General features: G+C 40.6%; 1 protein-coding gene across 9 annotated transcripts in view; it reads left to right on the top strand.

Moving 5' to 3' along the window:
* Positions 1-23,535, top strand: part of LOC120523992 (stAR-related lipid transfer protein 13-like) — a 546,464-nt gene that overhangs the window by 445,995 nt on the left and 76,934 nt on the right. The window contains exon 1 of one of the 9 annotated variants that reach the window (XM_039745765.1): positions 13,432-13,589. The exons of the other annotated variants lie outside the window; for them this stretch is intronic. The gene's annotated coding sequence lies outside the window, so the exon portion shown is untranslated. Of the gene's footprint in view, positions 1-13,431; positions 13,590-23,535 lie in introns of those variants that run through there. 9 annotated transcript variants of the gene reach the window in all.

Here is a 23,535-nt window from a genome sequence, read left to right as displayed (position 1 = left end):
ACTGGCAGTATTTATGTGCAGTTTCTGTGTGTCTGAATAGGTGTCTCCCCACTCACCCTGGTACCCCAGTTATCCTCGTATATTACAAAGAAGTGAGTGTTTGAATGATTAGTAACTCTAAGTTGGCCCCATATTGATTAAGTGTTGATGTGTATAAGAGCGCGCCTTATAGTGGACTGGCATCTTACTTAGGCTCGATGCTGCCTTGTGCCAAATGCTGGTCCCACAACATTGAACCTGAATTGGCAAAGTGGCAGAACTGTTTGTGTTTTTGCTTATTTTTTTCACCTGATACTACGGTTTTCCCATATCAACAAGACGTGTGACTGTAAATGACCCCGCAGTACCAACATCTCACAGCTCGAACCAGATAAAGAAAGTTTGATAATGTATGTTTTGTGTCATCTTATTTAAGCATTTGTCCATGTCGCTTTTGGTGTATGGTGTTTATAAATGAGCTTTACTGGCACAATAGCACATATTAGAGCGGTATTGCAGACAAAATAAATAAATCTCCTGAGATATGTACAGCACAGTTATACTTGTTGCAGCCCATTCAATCGGTGCATTGATAGCCTCCTAGTCAGTAAGTGACAGCGTTTAGTCAAAACGGCATCGCCAGCAATGTCACAGCAGAGGATGTGAGACTCTGCTAGGGACGATGAGTTATGCCAGCTATTACTGACTTTAGGAGAAAGAAAAGGAGAAGCTGGAGTGTCAGACCTATTGACCAAATCAGGTGAAGGTAGGGTGAGTGTAATGTGCTTGTGCTTGGGGGCCTACATGATGAGCAGGTGCATTTCATATGTTTTTGCATGTCTTCCTTGAGTTTTGATGACCTGTCGCATCATAGTCAGCCCTTCATTCATCATTCTGGCACCTGGCTTGCTGCATAGTTAGAAAAGTTTCTGAACTCATGGGGACGTGTTTTCAAGTCTGACGTCATTTCTGCCGCATGGCCCTTGCACCAGTAGACTAGGCTTAAGGCAGCAGCAATATCTACAGTTTTTTTCTTCGTTGTTCTTTATTTCACCTTATACAATTTCTTGTATTAGGAATTTGTTAGTTTTCGCATATCCCTGGGGGTCAGAGCGCAGGGTCAGCCATTGTTCAGCACCTCTGGAGTAATTGCAGGTTAAGGGTCTTGCTCAAGGGCCCAGCAGAGTAGGATCTCCTTTGGTAGTAAAGAGATTCGAACCTGCAACCTTCCAGATACTGGCACTGATCCTTACCCTCAGAGTCACCAATCCACTCAACAATACTACCATGTGAGTTTATATAGATATAATAGTTATATGTAGACTACATTCAGCAGCAGCCCCTAAACAGTGTAAAATCCAAAAACAAGCCAACAAATGTAAATGAACATGTCAAATGAATTTGTCATCTTAGTATGGTTCCATTAGTGTTGTCTTCCGCTTTGACATGAACATTATCACACTGCCTGCAACTGGCTGTCATTCTGTGTTCTGTATGCGGGTCTGGAGTCTAATGGTAGGATTTCATGTAAGGCTGGGAATTAGGGAGAATTTGCACCCAATGTTTTCTGGGATTGGCTCCAGCTGCCCCATGGATAATCAGGTTAAGAACTATGACACAAGAACCACCTTTTTCCACCCTCTCAAAAGTATGTGGTTTTTAATGTCTGGAAACATTTGGGATTAAATTGCCTAGAGGTCTTTGCATCCTACGAACAATTACTCTCCAAATGTAACTTTCCAGCAACACATTTCTTTCACTACCTTCAAATTAGAAACTTTGTTAAACAGATCCTGCCCAATTTTCCATCAGTCTCGAGGACAGCATTTCCGTAATATATAAAACTATTTTACAGTCCCTCCCTTTCAAAGATCCCAGAGTGCAGTGGGAAAAGGATCTCTCACTCAACATCTCAGAAAAGGAGTGGAAGGTAGCAATGCACAGAATTCATTCGAGCTCCATATGCACAAAGCATACAATTATTCAACTTAAAGTTATATATCGAGCACATCTGTCTCTCTTAAAATTGTCCAAAATGTTGCCAGGGTGAGATCCAACCTGTGAACACTGCAATCGAGCTCCGGCCTCACTGGGTCACATGTTTTAGGCCTGCGCCAAATTAACATCATTCTGGACCAAAATCTTTAAATTCCTCTCAGACAGCCTTGGTGTCCCAATCCCTCCTAGTCCACTAACAGCTGTGTTTGGTGTACTTCCAGAGGGGCTTAAAGTGGAGAAGGACAAACAAATTTGTCTTTATTAGACTTATCTTTCTCAACTGGAAGAATCCTAACTCTCCTATTCTAAGTCGGTGGGTAACTAATGTTATATACTATTTGAAATTGGACAAAATCAAATTCTCATTCAGAGGATCTGTGCAAAACCTTTTCAAAACCTGGCAGGATCTGGATCAATAACAATTTAGAATAAGCGTTTAAATTGAGGAAGCAGGTTCTCGCCCCTCTTTTACTCCATTTATCTTTATTCATTTATTAATTTATCTATTTACTTATTTTTACTAGCTTAAAGTTTTACACTGCTGGCCTAGCCCTCTATCTCAGGGGTGGGGGTTGACTTGTTTCAAGCCATTTTTTGTAAAACTTGAGTTATTTGTATGGAATATTATTTGATTTTAATAATTAAAAAAAACTATGACAATTTAGGATCATCTGTTAACCTGGCATGCTCATCTTTGAAAAGTATGAGGTAATCTGAGTACTTGGAGATAGTTCAGGGGTGGGCAAAGTCATTCCTGGAGGGCCGCACTGCCTGCAGGTTTTTGTTCCAACCCAATGTCCTAACAAGAAGCACTTATTGCTCAAGTGACACTTCTGCTTCATTTTAGTTGACTCACTTGTTAAGATTTTGAACTCTCATTGCTTATTTTCATCTTAAACAGCTGTATTCTTGGTTTTTATTTGCTCCTAATTAGCAATAAAATTAGTAAATGACTAAAGAAAGCAGCAGTTCTCCATTTAGCTTGTTACCATTGACACCTCTGTGTATATATCATGCACTATTTGGTTTAATTAAATAGTGAAGAGAAAAAAAGTGAAGGACTGAGAATTACTCCTCCGTTTTAGACTTCAAATCATTCGGATGATATTCTTAGAAAGGGGAAGAAAATCTCGGAATATGAGAATAACCTGACATGGCAGAGGTAAAGCACTATCAAGCCATGACATTTAATTATTGGCAAGAATTGCTTTCGAATTAAGCAACGCGGCGTGGTATCTCTGAGGCCAAGGATCTGCGCTGGTATCCAGAAGGTTGCCGGTTCGAATCCCTGTCACTGCCAAGAGAAATCCTACTCTGCTGGGTCCTTGAGCAAGACCCTTAACCTGTACAGTAATTGCTCCAGGGTCGCTGTACAATGGCTGACCCTGTGCTCTGACCCCAAGGGGTATGCAAAAACTAACAAATTCCAAATACAAGAAATTGTATAAGGTGAAATAAAGAACAAAAAAAAAAAACTAGGTTGGATGAAAAACCTGCAGCCACAGCAGCCCTCCAGGACTGACTTTGCCCACATAGGGACAGAGGGAGAGCACAGAGTCTTTACCCAGACAGCAGCAGCTCTACGCATTGTGCCACCCCTCCATTTGCTTCTGTTCTAATTGTTCAATAACCAGCCCTGAATGCAAAGAAATGCAACATTACAAGGCTAATTCAAATGTCTTTTAAACAGAAGATTTTTTTTTCCTCCTATTAGACCCTCAGGGTCTTTCTCTTTGCTGTAGTTATATACTTCTCTTGCTTTCCCATGTGAATTTCTGACCGAGGCAGATTTTGGAACAGTGATGTCTGCCCATGTAGCAGATGGTGTGTCATGTAGATGGTGCTTGTGCTGCTGGAGTTTCAGACTCATAGTGCTGGAATCCACATTTTTCAGAAGTGATGACTTAAGAAGGTTTTTAAACATTTGGCTGCTTTATTAGTAGTGCACATTAAATGAGGTCATCAGTAGTCAACAGTTAAATGAAGTCCTTTATGCACTGTATATCAAAGATATTTTTTAAACTGCGTCATCTTTAGCACTGTGGATGTGCTTTACCTTAAAGATTGAGATTTTTAAGAAAGTTTCTGCTTTACTGTTGTAAACTTCCACGAAATATTAGGTTAATTTCATTACTCACACATTGATTTATTACTTAGGGTCAGGCCATGTGGGTTTTTGTCAGAAGAGAAGTTTTAATGCCTGGTCTTATTTTTACTTAAGCACACACTGTACTGGTCATACAAGCTTATTATTATCTTAGTTGTTTTATTAGTCTTCTCGTCACTGTGTGATAAAAATGGAAATTCCCTGTTGGTAAATGTTTCAGTGCCTAGGTTGGCAGTGGCCTGCGATGGACTGGCTCCCTGCCCAGGGATGCTTCTCGTATTGCGCCTTATGTTGCTGAGACAGGCTTTGCCCGGAAAACTGTGCCCTTATATTGGAGTTAATGAATGATTGAATCAAATGAATGTGTCAGTGGTGTAATATTATCTCATGATAAATGCTTTCATATAGCATTGTATACCATTGAAGCAAGATGACTCTGTAAGTTACCCACTGCCTGTTTGAAGTTTCCGTCCCCGAAACATGCAAGTTAGATTAACTTATGACCTTAAACTAGCACAGTGTTAGTGTGTGTAATTGGGTATATGGACTGGCACCCACTCCAGAGACTGCTTGCAAATGATCCTTCTCCTTGACTCTGAAATAGTCTAATAACGGATGGATGCTTGCCATTACTTTAATGGATTATAGCTTTCTGAAGGTTCAGTGTTGCATTTACAGAGTAATGGGGAGTGTGGAAGAGAGGTGAAGAAGAGAGTGCAGGCAGGGAGGAGTGGGTGAAGAAGAGTGTCAGGAGTGATTTGTGACAGACGGGTATCAGCAAGAGTGAAAAGGGAAGGTCTACAGGACGGTAGTGAGACCAGCTATATTATATGGGTTGGAGACGGTGGCACTGACCAGAAAGCAGGAGACAGAGCTGGAGGTGGCAGAGTTAAATATGTTAAGATTTGCATTGGGTGTGATGAGGATGGATAGGATTAGAAATGAGGACATTAGAGGGTCAGCTCAAGTTGGACGGTTGGGAGACAAAGTCAGAGAGGCGAGATTGCGTTGGTTTGGACATGTGCAGAGGAGAGATGCTGGGTATATTGGGAGAAGGATGTTAAGGATGGAGCTGCTAGGAAAAGAGGATGGCCTAAGAGGAGGTTTATGGATGTGGTGAGAGAGGAAATGCAGGTGATGGGTGTAACAGAGCAAAATGTAGAGGACAGAAAGTTATGGAAGAAGATGATCTGCTGTGGCAATCCATAATGGGAGAAGCCGAAAGAAAAAAAAGGAAGTGCTCCCTCCTGAACCTCAGTAAAACCAGAGTTTTAACCTGATGATCTATCAATCTGTTTCTTTAGCCTCAGTAAGTGCTTATTATTCTGCTGCTAACGATGCCTTCCTTTCATATTCTTTTCCCAATTAGCAATCGTCTGGATGTAGTTAGCCAAGAAACTAGTATGATGCTGCGATTGCCACTGGGTGTCCACTTTCCAATCTGTAGCCACTTGTTTTGCATCCACTACTTTGAGTTGCTGATGTCTGAGACTCCCTATGTTCAATGCAGACGACTTTGAGCATGTTTGGATAATTTTTCAGCAGTGTCCAAGTTTGAGAGCATGATGGGCAAAATCCGCTTCAAAAAAGATGTGCATTTTGGTTTTGAGTGACACGTGATAATTTTTTCTTAAACTCTACTTTAGGGACCCAAAGGTGGCAATTGCTTGTCCAATTCTGCAGCGGATCCCAGCTATGATGATTTACTTCTCTAGTGACCCTTGATATTTTAAAATCATGGACGTCCTCTAACTGTACCCTATTTAGGTAAATTTCAGGTGGCAATCCATCAGTTGTTAGCACTTCCATCTTTTCTGTGTTGATTGTTAATTCATATGGCCTGGCATCATTCACTGTGCTGTAGAAAATGTCTGTTTTGTTCGCATTGCCGTTTGCAAAGATGTCACATACAAAATGATGGTCATCCTCTTGTACTCCTTGGCTGCCAACAAATGCCTTTCTCATTAATGCATCGACTACAGTGTTAAGAGGGGTGAGATTACATATCCTTGCTTGATGCCCGTTTTCACAGCAAATGCATCTGGTAGTTCACTTTGAATGTGCACACACCTGCTAAAGTCATGCTTCCTTTGTTTGAGTACCAATGTTGACACATTGTTGTGTTGTGGAAGTGTCTGAGGATGACCCTATCTTCACGCTAGCGCTTTCCTTATAGACCCGAGTGTCCTAAACCTTTGAATATTAAGTCAGATTTACCAGCCTGATGGATTAATGCAAAAACAGTCTGCAGATTCAATTGTGATTGCTGTCAAGTTGGACTAGACTCATCTTTATCTACGACTAAATACTCCCCTCTTCTCTTATCTCTAGACTCAAGATGGCCTATTAGAAAGAGATCAAGACAAGGCAGAGAATCATGTTCACATGTTTATTCACTCAATATAGAGTATCAATTACTAAACTGCTGTTCTTTACGTACCAGAAACCGAAGCAAAGTAAATGGTTACATCCTGGATGGACAGCAGCCATTCTTGGAGTCGGAGCACCCAATGTGCCTACTTATCAGGTGGCATTCTTGCATTGTGCTTCTGAGCGTATAGGTCTTGAATACAGAGCAGTCTCTGGATGGATGTTGATGGAATTTTAGAGACAAGCAACTGCTGTCTTGTCCCCATATTTAAGCTGTCATTGCTCTTCCTTACTGTAACCTTTTCAATCAATATGGCCTTGTAGTTTCCTGTACTTCCGGTGCTCTGGTTCATCTAGACCAGGGGTCCTCAATCACGGTCCGGGAGGGCCGCAGTGGCTGCAGGTTTTCCTTCCAACTGGTTTCCTAATTAGAACTCAGTCCTTGCTGATAATAAAACTTGGTATTTTAACTATTTGACTTATTAGTGCTTTCATTCCTCCAAGAGAAATTTTAATTGCTTTGTAGAGTTTCCCTCTCTGAGAACATTATCCATGTGTTTTGTGGACAAGGACGCTCCTTCCAATTCGCCTCTCATTTATTTCTAAACTCAGATGTTTCATAGTGAATATGCACAGGTTTAAAAGGAAGCACATTGGCTAGAGAGCTGCTGGTTTATTGGTTATCTGCATTTTATTATTAAATAATGTCTGATTAACAAATCAGGCAGCAATTAAATTTTTAAATACAGCTGCTAAAACTAAAATAGGCAATTAAGGGTTCTGAATGGTAACAAGGCCAGATAACTCAAATGAAGCCCAAAAATGTATTGCTTTAGTAGTAGATAAATGGGCTCTAATTAAAAAATTGGTTTAAGTGGAAGCCTGCAGCCACTGCGGCCCTCCGGGACCGTGGTTGAGGACCCCTGAAAATGTAATTAAATTTGTCTTTGATGAATAAAAATGTTAACAAGCCATATAGTTAAACACAAAGTTTCATTATCAGCAAGGACAGAGGTCTGGAATGAAATACTGTAGCCACTGCGGCCCTCCAGGACCGTGGTTGAGGACCCCTGATCTAGACCAATCCTGGCTACTTATGACCTATGTTCTCATAGCTACTACCAATCAGGGTTATCCCTGTGGCAAAACATGTCTCTTTTCTTTTCCACATCTGCAGCCTGTGCTATTTTAGCCGCTGATGAGACATCAAGTTTCTCTTTTCTCTACAGAAGGACAGCAGAGCAAGCTGAGTAAACAGTACTACTAATATATTCTTTATCACTATAGGACTATGTATGCCTAACTTTTATATATGAAATGTAGAATATAAAATGTAAAACTTCACACCACACAATTGTTAAAAGTCCATCCCAATACTACACATTAGATTGTGTTGCTGAAAAGTGTCTTGGGTTTGAAATGCAAAGAGGACAACTTTGATTACAGACCAGTTTACTGATAATTTTTCAATCACTGCTAGAGTGTTCATGAACTTGAAGAAGTTAATAGATAATCATATATAGGGTAAAAGATAGGGGGCACTACTGAGCCACCAACCCTGGTTATAACTAACACTAACAGAGTCATGGGTTCAAATACAGTGATTTTATTCTTTCCAGTACCTTTACTGGCCCTTCGAGAATCCTCTGTATAACACAGCACACCACACAATAAATATTTTTCCTCCTTCTCCGTCCTCCTCCTTTTCCTTCAAGCAAGTGTTGTCCCCAGCCTCCCGACTCCCTTTGATGAGGTCAAGCAGCTTCTGTTATGTATGACCCGGAAGCACTTCCGGTGCTAAGACATAGCCTGCTGGAAGCACAGGTCAAACAGAAATCTCTGAAATTAGGGATTAGCAATCCCAGCAGCTCCCCCTGGTGGCCTCCACGGGGGTGCTTCACTGGACTATAGGTCCTAGCATGACCTGCAGGTGTCTCTGTGGGAATCCTAATCCAGGGATGCTGCCCTCTATAGCATACCATGGGCTAAAGAATCCAAACATTGCTGTCTCATTCAGTCCTTCCATTAGATTGTCCTCCCAGTTGTGGAAAGCATATTCATCTGTTTTCCTTTATTATGGTGTCCTGGCCGGGCAAGGAATCATCCTCCATCCCCTTCGGGATGCCTGTTCATCCATTACAGTACTCACAATGAATATAGTTCATAGATAATGGCATCATGGTTTTTGTTGAAATAGACTGAGCATATAGTCGGTAGATATGCATTGAAAGAAACCTAACCCAGAGATTCACATGAATTAAAGCCAACCCTGTTTTTTGTAAGCATGCCTTTGTCTTTTGGAAGCCAAGGTAGTGCTTTTGTGTAGACCTTCCATCCATCCGTTTTAAGAAACTGCTTAGTACATTTGTAAAGTTTCCTTTAGAAGTGTTTAGCATGTTGCACAGTTCAGAAATAGCACAAAACATTGTTATGGATGCCAGTTTGTTGACATGTTCTTGCTGCTATGCAACTTGTTGGAGGCTGGCTTTCAAGATGAGTGTTGAGTGACACCCTAAAGCCGTGAGAGCGGGACATGGGTGGATAAAACAAACATTCACTGTCGATAAAGAGCCGCAGTTGATATTGCATCTGCTATCTTACTATTGCAAAATAATAAAACATTTTTTAAAAAAGGGAATTCAACCTTTTATCAGTCTGTGGCGTGAGACCAGTGAAGAAATTTTAAAGGGCCAGAAATATTTGAGGTATCATGTGGATGATAAGCTGTTGTGTGTTGTCTTTTGACAGACGGCACAGTTGTGAAACACATTCCATATTTGTGGATTCCTGTTCACTTCATGTCAGCGAGTCTAGAGCTGTGATGAGTTTGCTCTTGTTTCTAGTAAATCTGAAGAATGGCCACCTTCCAGGGTCATTTTACAGTTACACAAAGAGCCTCCGAAGTCATCCCAACTATTTTTGCATATATTTCCCAGATCACTACAAGATACACCACAGGTACCGAGGCTCGTACCAAAAGGCTGCTCCTCCAGTGTGATTATTCCATGGGGCCTGAGCCCTGATTGTGAGTGAGTAGTAACGTTTTAATCAAGTGTACTCTCTCCATATCAGCCATTAGTATATGGCATTGCATGTTGTTCCTAGTTCTATTATACCTTTTATCCACCAGCAACCACCAAGAAGAAGAACAAGGCTGGTTACAAGTATTTCAAGCAGGCACTCTACAGGAGGTGTGACATCTGCAGAGGACATTAAACATATGAGAGGTGTGACTTGTAGGAGGCCTTGCAGCACCCCAAACACAACTCTATAGACACAAGATCCAGGTTCAAATTATTTTTTTCTTTTTGCCAAACATACCTGCAACAGGTTTCTCAAATGTATGCACAAGCAAGATATACTGTTTCTTCACTTCATCCACACTTCCTAGGCAAGCTTTCTCCTTCTTCCAGTCGACTCCAACTCGCCTGGATGAGACACAGCAGCTCCTTTTATCAGAGACCCAGGACTACTTCCAGTGCTGGACCATGGTCTTAAAGGAAGCAATTCCAGGTCGCATGGAAGCCCATGAAAGCAGGAATCACAGATCCTTGCAGCACCCCCTGGTGGCACCCACAGAACTCAACAAGATTGTGCCATGGGACTACAGTTCCCTGCATGCCTTGTGGGTGTCCATACTGGTCATGCTGCCCAAGGATGCTTCCACCTAACTTGTCAGGGAAACATGTAACCCAGACGGGTTGTCTCCCTCTTTTCTTCCATCACACTGGCCGAGTCATATTTCTTGGTTTAATCCAGCTAGAACGGCAGCATACCTACTTCAGTACTGGCATCTTGTACCACCACGGTACGAGAAAGACATAGCAGCACTTGAAGCTGTGCTGAGGAGAGCAACCAAATGACATGGTGGTCCACCCGGCCTAGACAGCAAAATTTCTACATCCGCAACAAGCCTTCAGCAAAAGTTCACTTCATTTTCCTGGAATGACCAGACTTTAAAGCAGTGAGCAGATCTAATACTGTGAATTTCCATTCTTCTCAGTATCTGTGTATTTTTTATTGCCTAATGATAAATCTTCCCTTATATAGATCTGTAAGGATAAACTGAAGAGCACACGGTACTGTCTCTCATGGCTCCATTAGCAACCAAACCTTATCCTGTTGGTAAATTGTTGAAAACCCATTACAGCAATTGTCCTCATTTATCGGACTGCTTTAAACTGATAGACATTCCTTGGGAAAGAATGATGCCAGTTCACTGCAGGCCCATGTTAATGCCATGGCCCATGGGTTTTCTTGACAGCAGGCAGTCACTCAGCACTTTTCTTCGTTACATTTTGAGGAATGACAGCCATGCAAAGATAGCTCTCCAAAGTTTATCTTGGAATGACAGCCAGATGAGGCAGACGTAAAGCACTAGGGTTTGTGACCACTGATTGTGGCCAAGAGCTGAAATGGTAGCATTTAGGTTATAAGGTTAGTGTGGTTTTGGAAAATAGTTTTTGTTCTTCTTGCATGAGAAAGGACTATTTCTGACAAATATGGATTCATTTTTTAACAGCTTGTTTCCTGCTTTTACTTTTATAAAAGGAAGGAGACACGGCATATGTATGTCATGAAGAAGTAAACACTGGTATAACGCAAATGTGTGTAAATGCAAATTCATATTGTAGATAATAAAATGCAAATTCATATTGAAAACCTTCTGACTTTGCTAAGCATATCTGAGATTCTGTAATAAAAACACAGTTTGCATTTTCTGAGATCTGACTTGAAGTTTAAACCAACAATGAGACTTTGTTGAAGGAGTCAGGTGGTCCTAAGGTCTTAGTTTACTATGTGATCAATTGGTGATTATGTATGGGTAAAACTGCAAACATGCAAATGAACAAGACATGTTCAGTGTGATGATTCTCTACTCAGTGGCGTTACAAGCACAACCGCCCAGCTCCCTGCAAACCATTATGTGTTGCTCAGTTTTGATTGAGATTTGTGAGACATATTCATTTATTGTCTGATTATTTTAGAAGAAGAAAACCTCACACCGCAAATATTTTGAAAAGGGAAATACTAAACAAAGTCATAAAATCATAACCCTTTTCCATCCTGAACCACTAAGGTGGTAACATGAAGTAACATGAATCCAGTAGTGACACACTATTGTCTCTAGAATCTTGGTTTCAAACTCTGGTAATTACTCTCTAAGCTCAGAGTGTATCTTCTCCAGATGCCAGTGTGGTGTTTTCCATAGGGTGTCCAACTTTCCACCCACTTTTGAAAAAACTTGCATGTTAGGGTAGTTGGTGGTTCTGATCTGGCCCTTTGTAAGCCTGTAATGGTCTTCTGCGTCATGTATTGTTGAATTCTACCATCTGCCCAGTGTTGCCAGGGTTAGCTTCAGCCCCCCGCAAACTCTAAATTGGATTCATCAGGTCTTAGACTGTTATGTTATGTATTTGTTTATATGTTCTTCTTCTAAAAAATCCCAAAGGAAGTACCACTTTGGACCAGACTTAACTGAGCATCAGGTTAGACCCAGAGTGAGGATCTAAAAAGAGGATCCATTCACCGCTCTTTTTTTTTACCCACTTAATCCAGCTCATAGCTGCAGGAGCTGTAGTGGTTCACCTACATTGGACTGCTCTGGATATACATGTATCACTTGTACTTTTCAGTCCATTGAGAAGAACATAAGGAATTAGGGTGCTTTATTTAGACCTTGGAGGTACAGCTTTGGTTTAAATGTGGGAGGATATTTGATTATTTTTTAAAATCCTATAAATGCTGCTCTACGGAAACTTCTGTTTGTTTTTAAATCTCCATTTTTAAGTTCATAACCTATTTTTGTTGTGGAATGGTGGAGCACTGCTGCCTCACAGTGAGTACGCAAGTTGTGGGTTTTAATTTTGGCCTAATCCTTATCCTTATGGACATTGCATCTCCTCCCAATTTCTTTGTGCGTTTTCCTCTGGTTTGACATCCCTGGAAATTCAAATTAAGTTGATTCTATTCATTGTTTTTCTAACCTGCTTTCCCAGTCCCAGATTATGAGGAGGCATTAGGCATACATTAGGCAATGCTGGAAACCAACTGTGATTGAAGTTCCAGTCCATCATGAAGCACACACATACAAATGGGCCAATTTAGTCTAATCGATCAACCTAACATGTACTTCTTTGTGAAACGGTAGAAAAATTAGTGTAGCTGGAGGAACAGCTAAGCAGACGTGGGAAGAACAGAGACAATGATCAAGACGCATATTTAAACCCAGAAATGGAGCGATGAAGCTGCAGCACTACCACATGAATACGTACACCATGGCCCTGTGATGAAGCTGCAGCCAATCCAGGGTTGTATATCCTGCTTTATGCATCAGTGCTACTAGGGAAGGCTCTTTTGTCGAGGGACAAATCAGCTTTAGAAAATGGATGGATGGATAAATTTGGTTGAGAACCAAGATCAGCTGAGATAAGTCCTTTAGATCGTCCCATAGTCTATGTTCCCATAAAAATAAATGCAAAAAAAAACACATCAGGAATGATTTTGTTAAGCAGTGAAAACCGAGAAGATCAGTTAACTGGGAGTGCAGACAGACACATATTGTAGACCATTTCAGCAGACATCAAAATTAGACTGCTGTTATTGTAACAATTTCCTCAGCTGTTGATGTGTTAAAGATAAAAAAACAATGAAATGCAAGGTCACTGTCTGTAAAGAGAAAAGAGAAAAGTATCATCAGTAAGAGACTATCTGTCAGACCGCCAGAGGGAACTCCCTCCTCCCCGCTGCTTCAGTAGCATAGGTTCAAATTCTTTGCCAGGGTGTACGCCAAGACTTGTCATTGATATTAGCAGCATGCGTCACACCCTCCTCCCCTCGGGTCAGACACAGGTAACGCTCACTCGGCAGGGAGACACTGTTTGTGTGCGTGATTAACAGCGGCAGTGTGTAAAGCGCGTCGAGAAGAGATGGTGCGTGTGGCTGGGTGTTTTTTTTGTAAAGCCCTGAAATGCTGTCTCTTTCATCATTTCTGTAAAGCACAGGCAAGAGAGCAGCAGTGCTGTACTTTTCAAGGGAGAGACACACTTTTCTCATACGGATTTAAACAACGTGGTACTTTTAACCAGAACTGGAGGTATTCTAATATATCAGTGCCTCGGATCCAACACATCAGGTAGGACAGACCATTAATAAATGCAGAAAAAATACTTAATTGTAAACTGACTGGTAAGAGAAATGTGTCTTGGTGGTTGGCATTCTCTCATCAAATTGACCTTGTTGGTCTTGTAGAGTCCTGTTTTTACTTTGCAGCTTCTGTTTCATTTTACTATTTTTATTGTAAAATAGCATCACGTGTAAAGTAGACTTATGTTTGCCATGCTTATGCCCTGGTGTTTTTGTGTTATTTCATGTTTTGTTTTTTTAAACCTAAAATATTTTGTTTAAAATAGAATTGTGTTAATTCTTAGTAGCAGTACGGTGGTGCAGTGGGTAGCGCTGCTGCCTCGCACTAAGGAGATGTGGGTTCACTTCCCGTGTCCTCCCTGCGTGGAGTTTGCATGTTCTCCCCGTGTCTGTGTTGGTTTCCTCCCACAGTCCAAAGACATGCAGGTTAGGTGCATTGACGATCCTAAATTGTCCCTAGTGTGTGTGTGTGTGCACGTGGGCTGGCACCCTGCCTGAGGTTTCTTTCCTGCCTTGCACCCTGTGTTGGCAGGGACTGGCTCCAGCAGACCCCCGTGACCCTGTGTTAGGATATAACAGGTTAGATAATGGATGGATAATTCTTAGTACATTTGTAACTGAGGTGATATGGTGGCACAGTGGTCAGCACCACCCTCTCACTGATCCGGTTGTTATCCATGTGAAATATGCATATTCTTTCCTTGCCTGTTTAGGTTTTCCTCCAGGTTCTCTAGTTTTTCTTCCACATGTCCTAAAACATTCAAGTTAGGTTAAGCAGTAATTTCAAATTGGCCCTGTGTGCCCAATTTTTGGCGTTTCTCCCAACCAGAGGTGATTTTTGAGCTTTGTGACTGATGTTGCTGAGATAGCCTGTGGCTCCTGTGACTCTGAATTAGATCGAGCAGGTTTGAGAATAGTGTGTTATTTTTGGTAGTGTGCTCATTCTGGGCTTTTAAAAAAATAAGTGAGCCACTTTGTACTGTATGATGATTAAATCCACACAATACAGTTTTGGATCGGGAAAGCCATCCTATCACAGGGCACATTCGTCTGCACATCCGCAGTTTGGAGCCACCAGTTAGCATGTGCATCTTTGGGATGTATGAGGAACGCAGAGAGAAAGCTACACCAATAAGATCAGAACATTCCAACTTCTCATAGGTGGTGACAAACTAGGAACAGAACCACAGACTCTGGAGCTGTGAGACAGTAGTGCTAACTTCTGCAGCGTCTGGCCATCACAGTACTGATAGACACGGTTACTTATGAAGTCAATCGTCAAGTAATGTCACCTCATTGTCAAGTGTCGTGACTCATTCTAGGCTTTGAACCCAGCCTTCTCACTATATCCGTTCATTCATACGTTTTAAATGCCTACTTTTCATAGTACAACATGGCAAAGATCCAGAGCCTACCCTTCCTGCATTGAATGCAAGGCATAGATTGAGAAACCAAACCAATATCACCTGCTTTGAGGTGCAAGAGAAAACAGGGATATCCGTAGTAAACCCACAGCACCGGAATATTCTACAGGATCCACTAATTGTCTGTGACTAAGAGTTGGAATTGTGTGACTGTGCTATTAACCACAAATTCAACCTTGCTTTCAAATCACACCGAGTACTTGTGTACATCTACGCTATTGAGTATGGTGTGGTAGCGCAGCTCCAGCACCCTGGGTTTGCGTATTCCATACTGGGTCGTCTGGTCGTTCTGACTTCTGTCCTCTTACCTGTTATAAACTAGCCCTGTGTACGAGAGTGTTAGTGTGTGACCTAAAATGTATTGATTTTTACTTAATGCCTAATGCTTGTGGAGTGGACTGCATACTTCCAGTGGTTCTCTAATGGGACACGTGGGTTAAGAAAATGGGTGTATCAGTCAGTTTTTATTTTATATAACGCACCATATCATTAAAAAGCAAACAAGTACACAGTTCACTGTATCAGTTTGAAATAGTGGAACATTCACTACATGGTAAAGTATAAGAAAACAAACTTCATAAGCATGGACCGATAGTCAGTGCACAGTCTGAGATGACACTGTGTGTGAGGATCAGTAACGTAAGCATGGAAGAGCCCGTTAAATAGTAGAGTTACAGGTGAAGTCGACTGGAATGTGACAGCGAGTCTTGTGAATTGACAGCCGATTTCTGGTTTCCCATCTAGAGTTTGTTCTTTGTTTGTACCGGATACTTGCTGTGGTGCAGGAATTGATTTGGAGAGCTAGAAAACAGAGGGTCGGGAATTGACTAAATGCGCTTTTACCAATTCATAGACAGAAGGAGCTAAAGTTTTCTTGGCTATTTTGGGCACAAGACATGACAAGATGCTAACTATTTGCATGGCACAGTGAGAAGAGCACATCCATTCAGTATTCTCCCAAAGTTCAGGTGTAACTACATGCAGTGATGTCTCTGGAAGAAAGGCCTCAAATGGAAAATGTAGTCCTGAAGGGTTGTTGTCTTCAACTAGATTCCTTATCCACCCGTTGCTCCAACTCATACAAAAAGTATTCACCCTCTTGGAAGTTTTCATTTTGAACCATAGACCACCATATGGCTGCCAAAGCTGTATCTGCTATTTACTTACGCAGTCCATTTTATTGAGTTGATGTTTGTTTTTAATTTAGATCACTTTTTATAGCCATTGTATTCAATTCAAAGTTGCATGGGAACTGCAGTCGTGCAGAACTTTCCATTTCTATGTTTATGACAAGTCTCTCTTAACAGGACATTAAATTATTTGTAATAATACAGCCTGATGTCGTGCCCCTTGAATTCTGATATGACTCCAGAACAAAAACATTTTTTAGCAAGTGGGAGAAAGGTACACGACAAAACAAACACACCTGCATGCTCTGAATGGGTGTTTCCTCAAAGGTGCGTGGATGTCTCTTTCAGGGTCAGGGGGTCGCTCCAGAACTAACAGAGCCAACCAAGCAATATTGAAAAATCGGGAGGCACTATGCCCTCCATTATGGGGAAGAACATTTCAAGGGCAAGCTGCTTGTCCTGTCCATGCTACAGTACATGTTATTTAGGGGACTCACAAAGGTGCCATAGCTCCTGGCCCACCTACCTCTGTTAAACCACATCTTCCAAAGCTGGAAGTGTAAACGTGCTGCCCCGTTTACGTGACTGGATGTAAAAAAGTCTTAGTTTAGACTGTAGTTTGCAAATAATTAAACTGTAGGACTGTTATACAACATGTTCTCAAAGCATACACGTGCAGAGTGGCAGCTGCTCACGAACTGAAGGATAATAACAAAGTCATTCTAAATGTAATTCATTATCTGCATTGCAATTTCTTTCTTTTTATGAAAAGAACAAAAAAAAAAAACAAACAAACCCTTTTTGTGTCATAACAGAGGATGTCAGCCGAATCTCCCCAGGCTCCAGCTGCATCTTCTGGGGGTCAAAGAGCACAGGCCTATTGTATTTTAATTTGCTTTTCCCCTGCAAATGAAATTACGTATTGAATGACACGGTTGTAGTCCGGGCAAGAGCAGCAATGAGGTGACCGCTGAAGATCTTAAGGTTTTTTTTTTTTTTAATTCTGCTTTGTCTGTTCTGCTACAGAGCCAGTAAACTGAACTCAATTAACCTTGGACAGCACCCCGCTTAATGACTGCCCCATTGTGTTTCATTCAGCCGTTCTGAGGCTACAGTTACAGTTCCCTTGCTAATTGTTAATTGGAAATTTCCTGCCAGCCTTTTTACAAACCACTAGCGTATGCTGCCAGGGTGGTGGCATTCATTATGCATGGCCAACATGCTGCTTTCATAACATAACATAGCATTCTCACACCCTATCCCAGCAGCACTTGGGTATAAGACAAGAAACAACCCTGGACACTTGTACTCAAATGAACTAATTTGGAATCACAGATTTTCTGAATATGCATGTTTATGATAAAAATCAGTTTTTCCTTTGATTCAAATATGCAGCAAAAAAAACATTTTTGTACCATCACTATACTGGTAGGAACAGCGGTTTGGGAATATTTACTTGAGGAAGCAAAAGAAAAGGAATGTCAGTCTTTGTTGGGTCATAGGGTTGAGTAAATGGCCATCAAGTATGGAGTAATGAAACATAAACTTTGGTCCATGTTAAAGTGCATTTCATAAGATTGATTTTAGGATTTTGTACTGTAACTTGGTGACATGGCAGTTGTGAAGAGTGACCATGGATTCTTATGTGATAGAAAAAGATCAGGAGATGCAAAACAGTTTGAACATTGTCATAGCCAGGAGATCAAAAAAGAAGCAAGCAACCAGGGGCAAAAGGGCAAACCGAGAATCGTGAGTTGAAGTGTCAAAACCAAAACCAAACGCTAGGGCCTACTTAGAAGTAAAGCTAATTTCGCTAAGGAGTTTCAAGACCATATTTATCCAGTAACAGATAGGTCATATTGGAACTGCAGCCATGTTTATAGCGTTACTTCCTTAATGTCATTATCGTGGCGGTCGCGATTACGTGATGCATCCAAAATGTGTCACGGAAACAAGAAAAAACAATGTGGGATAAAAATAAAACTTTGCCAAAACAAACCAAAACTAAAATTAAACCTCAGAAACAAAATCTTGATAACAAAAAAAAAAACATCAAAAGTGACCAAAGTACATCTATAGAATGCATTATAAGTACCACAGCAGTGGAGTGGTTAGTGCGTACTCGTATATGTTTGCTTGGTTTATATCCAGCCCTAGGCGCTGTCTGCCCAGCAAACCTGGCATTATAAAATTAAATAAGTGTAACACAGCTACGGTTCCTTGCTTTCTCTTTTCTACTAGTGCGGAAATACTTTGTCATGCCTTTATCGCCTTTAAACCAAATTATTAAAGCTCTCTTTTTAATCGTCTTCCTGCTTGAAACATCAACCCAGTGCAACAAATTTCAGAAAGTGGAAATGAACACATCTCCCTTCACCTACCGTCAACTATACTGCCTTCCTGCTCCCTCTCAGATTACAAAGCTCTCTTTCTGACTTTCAAGGCTGTGTGCTGCCTTTAATCATTAGTTGTATCTTACCAAAGAAACAAACAGATGAAATCTTCTGACATCTGCATTCTCACAGTTTCAAAGCCCCATTTTTACAGCTCATTCAGCTCCATGGTTCCTAACCCTATGTGGATCTCGCTCTCTATTTGCCTCTTCACGAAGAGCCATTGATGGAATTGTTCAAAGTCTCAAAACACTCCGTTTTTCTCCATTACTTTTCAGTCAAACTAAGTTTAACTTTCTGTAGCAATTTCCCTAATCTTCTTCCTACCGTGCTGTTTCTTTGCCCCAGTGTAATTACTGCTCAGTTGTTCTTACATGCACTTTAACCTTTAATTGTAACCACTGGATTAGTGGCTTTGAGAATATTATCTTTTTGAAAGCTGTCATATTACTTATTTTGAAATGTATTATTTTCTGTTCATGCTTTGAATGGTGCTGCATAAAGATCATTTGATTGTTAAGTAGTTGCCATCACAATGCCATTTGCATGGAATTTGATACGGTGAGACTCATACAAATGAAAATATATATCCTAGCTCAATGTACATGTATACCTTTAATTAGTCCTATATATCTACAACATATGTATGTACTGTATTAGCGTTTTTATGCAAAATTTGCTTCATCCCATACATTAAGTATTAATTTGGACCTGAAGATTTGTTGTGTGTATCTCACATGTCAGCATGACTAATGGCAAATTTAATGACTGTGGACGTGTGCCTTAGTAAGCCTCACTGTTCCAGGTTGGTTCCAACTCCAATGCTGCCAGATTGTGTCAGGCCCCTTCTATCCTGACCTGGAGTAGAGGGTTACATGTTATATGGATGGATTACTGTTAAAGCTGGTAATGGGAAATACTGGTTGTTAAACTCTCTTTGTGTTTATTCCCAGATCATGCTGTTTCCCTGAGGTAAAAAGAGTTTAGGATTGAGCAACCAGATTAGCGTAATTGTCATTTTGAAAGGCTGCACACTGTCAGTGCATGAAGACAGACAGCACATTGCAGGTGTTTCAGTTTGAGCTCATCCACTGAAGCATTCTCTGTAAAGATACGGAGTTGCACGGTTGAATGGAAAGACAAATCCAGCCATTTTATTTATTTGTTTTTGTACAGTTCTTTTTTGTCACATCTGAAATAAAAATAATCTACAGTATAAAGATGTCTAGACAGATCGAAGCGCAAATGCCAAGAAAAGCTAGAGTACCTCCAGGGCAGTGCTTGTTCTTTTTAGGCACGTGTTCCATATCCTGGTGAGTTAAGAGAAGTTGAGAAATAAGTTATTAATGCAAGAAAAAATGTTGGACGACGCACACAGCAGTTGCTACATACAGTTCTTTTCTCTGGGGAGGCGGCAGCAGGCTGGCATTCTTTTCTGTATAGGAAGTGAGCAGGAGAGGAAGAACAAGACACACACACATACACACTGGTTTTGCAGATCGTTTTATTTCCTCATATCATCTGTAAATAAGTCTACATAACGGGCCAAAACTTAAATTACCCTGAAAAAGGTTCTTTTTTTTTTGTTTTTACTCATCTTAATATTTCAGAATCATGGCTAGATTATCATCAGTGAATCAGATTAAATTAACTTCATGTAATAGCAGTATGTTTACATGAGTGTGCCTAGTAATGGACTGGTGGTTTTATACTTCCATTTGATGTTGCAAAGATGTGCTCCGCAAACCACAAACTGAATTTGGATGGTTCAGAAACTGAATGGATGAACTAAATCCTGGGTTTTATGTGGTGGGGTGTCCTAGAATCAAGCGCCATTCTTCCTAAATTTAAAATAAGACCCCAGTCATTTCAAATATTAAAGTGGATTGAGCTGGGATGATCCGGGATGTTAGGTTATTGACGATTCCAAATATTCCTGGTATAAGTGGATGTTGTCTTGTGCATCATTATGCCCTGCTCCAAAGTTTGTTCTCATTGTTCATCTTGCACAAAAAACTCGATTACGCAGCTCTGTTAAATGGATGGTTAGGTGGTGTACCATCCAGAGTTGTATGCTGCCCTCAGTCTTCACAACATTTAAATTGGATCCAGCAGGCTTGGTTTTACAGAATTAAATTCTCTCTCTTAATTTTACTGAAGACACTGCATTGGTCCTGTTTTAGTAAATGTGGGTTGGTTTTTATGCAAATGCTTACAGAGATACAATATACACAGCTAATCAGCAGCTCTAGTCAGGGTATGCAAGTCTTCAGCCTGGATTTGAAAGCTGAGACTCCAGGAGCATCTCTTGTACAAGTCATCAGATAGTTTGAAAACATTGGGGTCCTGTAGCTAAAAGCTCTATCTCTCACTGTTGTAATTTGTATAATCTTTAGTAGGCCAGCATCCTGAGATCATAATATGCACTCAGGTTTGTGTGTAATAAGTTTAGATAATTAATATGGCCTTTGTCATTTAAAGTTTAACTGGAAGCAAGTGTAGAGACTTAAGAACAGGAGTAGGTAGGTATGTGGTTCATATTAGAAACTGACTTAATCTTCTAATATTTGTAAGATGGAAAAAAAAACATGGTTTAGATAGTTTTGAAGGTTCAATCAATTTTAGATATGTTTCAAGATTTAATTGCAGGTTGTAGATGGTATTATATATAATGTGTGTTTTAAAAGACATATTAGTGTCAAATATAATGCTTAAATTTGGTGCTGATTTATTGAAACTGATCTTTAGACCTTAGACTGAATTAAAAAGTGACAGAATATTTTTGCAAACACAGAAGGTCATGTCATCCATCCATTCTTTTAACTCACTGGAGCAATAAATTAAAGACACTGCGGGAGAAGCATCTTTGGGTCTAAAAGAATGGAATAGCCGAGTATCATCTGCATACCAGTGAAAGTGAATGTTACATTTGCTATTTTCTAGTTTCCAGGAGTAATGTGTAAAGAGAAAATCGTTAGCTCCAAATACTGAGCCCTGCGGGACAACATATTTAACTTCTATATATATTGCCAGAAAACTGTCAACCCATTTCTGTACGTAATGAATTTGATTTAATGAATATGAACTTATTTATTCACGATGATGCCTGAGAGTCCAATGTAATGTGGTGAATGGTGTCAAAATCTGCATTTAATTTAATAACAAAATGATTGTAGCATGAGCAGAACATGCAGACTTCATATGGGCAGTGTACTGGAATTACGAGGCAGCAGTACTGCCATGCTTTATTTTTTCCTTTATTTGGTGATACTTCCTCTGTGTGGCATCAAATCAGATTCTTTTCATGTGTTGTTCCTGGCTGGTGGAATGAGCCTGCCCACCTTCATTCAAAATTCAATATGTTCAAGGCGTATTTGAAGACTGTTCCATTTGGTGAATTTCTATCTAAACGATATTGGCTGTGAGGTTTTTGTAACCAAGGAATTATAATTCACTTGGATTTTGTTTACAGCTTTTCACTTTTGTGGTGGTTAATTTTGTTTTGCTTCTCATTCTCATTGTCATTATAATCATGTTCTGTCCCCCAGAGTGATGTTTATATGATTATTTTGACTTCTTTGGAAAAATAAGTCTACTAAGCAAATACATTTAAATGTTTAATATTGGTGTACAGGTCGGTTGAGAAGGTTGCCCAGGATTACACAGTATATTTGTGGCGGCATGAACACCTGAGGGCAGTACGGTGGCGCAGTGGTAGCGCTGCTGCCTCGCAGTGAGGAGACCCGGGTTCGCTTCCTAGGTCCTCCCTGCATGGAGTTTGCATGTTCTCCCCATGTCTGCATGTTCTCCCCATGTTTGCTCCGGTTTCCCCCCACAGTCCAAAGGTTAGGTGCATTGGCGATCCTAAATTGTGCTTGGTGTATGTGTGTGCCCTGTAATGGATTGGCACCCTTCCCAGGGATTTGTTCCTGCCTTGCGCCCTGTGCTGGCTGGGTGCCCCCGTGACCCTGTGCTAGGATATAGCGGATTGGACAATGGATGGATGGATGTACACCTCAAGTCAGAAAGGTTCAAGACTACCTTTTCAGTCAAACAATTGACCAAGCCTTTTCTTCACAAATGAGAGTTGACCATGCAGTTACCTAACAGTTACGCTGTCTCAATAGCTCATCACATTGTCAGTACACAGCTCTACTCGAGATCTCAATGCTATTTGTGTTTTAATGTGTGTGCGCCCAGCTTTCATGCAAAAATTCTTCATTTTATTTTTTCTAAAAGAAATACGTTTCCATTTTCTCGGTGGACTTTTTAGCATAGATTTTTGGTTTGTTCTATCTGTCCAGACACCTGGACCATGTAAATGAAGAAGGTCATGCACAACACACCTATTATCAAAATGTGCATTGAGCTCCTTTCGAACTGCAGGACCCTTTTAGTGACAAAACCAGTAACTTTTCAAATGTGGTCTCTTTCTGTAGTTACTGGTCAGCTGCGTGAATTAGTAGCGTGAGAAGAACTTAAGTACAATTAGCCCACTTCAGATAGTCTGCCAATGGCTTTGAGAAGTGAACCTGGTAAATTCACATTCTGGTTACCTCAGGAATCCTTTTTGGAAATACTTGAAATTGTGAGTGGCACAATATCACATGTGTGGAAGCTTTCCATGTCTGCCAATGGATTTGACTTGTATGCATGTGTTGGGCTCGGGCGGACTGCATATGCAGTTTAACCCCAGAGTCTCTCGTCATAGACATGTGAAAAGGAAATTAGCCCAACGTGGTTTAATCCATTAGAGTGCCCATTACACTTCACAGTGTGTCCCTTGCTCGGCTACAGATGTGAATTAGAATTTGAACAGCTAATTTGCATTTGGCCAGACAAAATTCCCATGCAAGTACAATGTTGAGTATTTCTACTTTTAAAGTATTGATGAGGTTTAATGAAACTATTTACCTTTTAAAATGCTGCATTTCCTGTTACGAAAGAGCTTTCAAAATAGATAGCTGTGACAGAAATGAACTAACTTC

Source organism: Polypterus senegalus, chromosome 2 (genome assembly GCF_016835505.1).
Source record: "Polypterus senegalus isolate Bchr_013 chromosome 2, ASM1683550v1, whole genome shotgun sequence".
Classification (NCBI taxonomy): Eukaryota; Metazoa; Chordata; class Cladistia; order Polypteriformes; family Polypteridae; genus Polypterus; species Polypterus senegalus.
The sequence above is the reverse complement of the archived record's forward strand: the minus strand, read 5'-3'. Positions and strand labels throughout refer to the sequence as shown.